Source organism: Trichosurus vulpecula, chromosome 4, assembly GCF_011100635.1.
Source record: "Trichosurus vulpecula isolate mTriVul1 chromosome 4, mTriVul1.pri, whole genome shotgun sequence".
Classification (NCBI taxonomy): Eukaryota; Metazoa; Chordata; class Mammalia; order Diprotodontia; family Phalangeridae; genus Trichosurus; species Trichosurus vulpecula.
Window position 1 is genome coordinate 318,855,189 of NC_050576.1, and position 2,234 is coordinate 318,857,422.

General features: G+C 45.5%; 1 pseudogene; it reads right to left on the reverse strand.

Annotated features, from left to right (window-relative positions):
• Positions 1-408: 408 nt before the first annotated feature.
• LOC118845769 lies at positions 409-834 on the reverse strand (annotated as a pseudogene).
• Positions 835-2,234: the final 1,400 nt, after the last annotated feature.

The following is a 2,234-nucleotide window of genomic DNA, read 5'->3' on the forward strand; positions in this document are numbered from 1 at the left end:
TCTTCCTGACTTGAGGCCTGGCACTCTATCCATTGAGCCACTTAGCTGGCTCCAACTGAACTCTGCGTAATGCCAACTGATAGGATTTTTCCCCTTTAAAAAAACAAAATGAAACAAACAAACAACAACAACAAAAAGATCAGCTACTACAGTCGATTTTGCTAAAGAATTCACAGGCACATTCTGTAATTCTGTAACCCCTTTTGACAGGAGGAAAGGTGCCATTTTCCTTCTAAGTAGACAACACATGGTTAAATGAGCAAGTGAGGGCATCATCACAGTGCTAGGCATACCATAAGCGTTTAATAACTGCTCATTTATTCCTTCAGTCTAGCCTATCTGCTTCCAGTAAAGAGAAGAGGGAAATAGCCCCTGCCAGGTGATGTGCAGAGGCATCGAGGGCTCCTGCTAGGCCTGCTCTTGATCCTCTTTTGCTAACAGGAGGCCAGACAGCTGCTCGTTAGTAACATGCAGGTCCTGGCACAGATCCACGGCCAGGCTGAGGTAGGTGGCCAGGAGGTGCTTGCCCAGCAGGCTGTCACTCTGCCGCAGCACAGAGAACGCGAGGGCCGGGCACGAGCAGTAGTGAAAGAGGCAAAACACACGTATGCCTTCCTGGAACTGCCGAGCACCTGGTATACGGTTCTTTCACTACGGGGAGGAGATGCGGGTGACGAAACGTCGATAGACAAGATCCAAGGCCTGGACGACAGATGGCTCAAATATAAATTCCAGCGCCAACGGGAGTTCATCGGGTACTGGAGCCGCTTCCCCGCACGTGCTCGCGATCTCGCCCAGCACCGCCTCCAGCATCGCGGGCAGCGTGGCCTCCATCTCACCTTGGGATCAGGACAGAGGCCTCCTTCAGCCCCTAACGAGAGGCTCTCCGAGCGCAGGTCAGCATCGGGGCCAGTCACGGAACCCGGGGCCACCATCCCGACCCTACTTCTCGCCTTAGTGGGGCCTTAGCAGCCCCTCCGGTACTCAGTGTCCTCATCTGTCAAACGTGGGGGCTGGATGAGGGTATCTCCCGGACCCTTGAGAACCCGCGGGAAACAGGGTGGGGACGGTGGAAGGTCGGAACCACGCAAGGGGCATTGAAGGCCGCGATGGAATCCCAAGGCCAAGATCCGCCCCGGCCCCACGGGCTTCTCGGGTTAGTGGGGGTTCGGACTCACAATCTAGGGGTCCAGCTCCAGCCCCCGCCCTCCCAGAGATCCGGGGCCACCAGATTCTTAGGCTAGGCACTATGCATCCTTTATCATTCTTTATAGACCATGTGATAGTATACTTAGAATATCCTAGAAAATCAACTAAAAAACTAGTTGAAACAACTAACAGCTTCAGCAGAGTTGCAGCATATAAAAGAAACCCACAGAAATCATGAGCGATTTTATATACTTCCAACAAAACCCACCAGCAAGAGATAGAAAGAGAAATTCCATTTAAAATAACTGTAGACAATATAGAATACTTGGAATTCTACCTGCAAAGACAAACCCAGGGACTACTTGAACACAATTGCAGGATATTTTTTACATAAAGAGAGACAGATCTAAACAACTGGAGAAACATTAATTGCTCATGGGGAGGCTGAGCCAATACAATAAAATGACAATTCTATCCAAAGTTAAAAGGAATTCAGGAAATTGGGAGAAATTTATTTACAAGTTTCTTTGATAAAGTTCCCATTTCTCAAATATATAGGGAGCTGAGCCAAATTTATGAAAATAAGAGCCATTCTTTAAGTTGCTAAATGGCCAAAGAATATGAACAGGCAATTTTTAGTTGAAGAAATCAAAGCTATCAATAGTCACATAAAAATGTTCTAAATCACTATTGATTAGAAAAATACAAATTAAAACAATTCTGAGGTACCACTCCAAACTTATCTGATTGGCTAATATAATAGAAAAGGAAAATGACACATGCTGGAGGGATAAAGGGAAAATATGTAGAAAAAGTATTGTTGGTGTTGCAAACCAGTCCAACCCTTCTGGAGAATAATTAGTAATTCTGCCCAAACACCTATAAATCTTCATAGCCTTTGAAACAAGAATACTACTACTATACCTATATCCCAAAGAGAGAAAAGAAAAGTGAAAAAGACCTATTTGTACAAAAATATTTGTAGTAGATCTTTTTGTGGTAGCAAAGAATTAGAAATCAAAGAGATGACCTTCATTTGGGGGATGGCTGAACATGCTGTGTATGCGATTATGATGGATCACTAT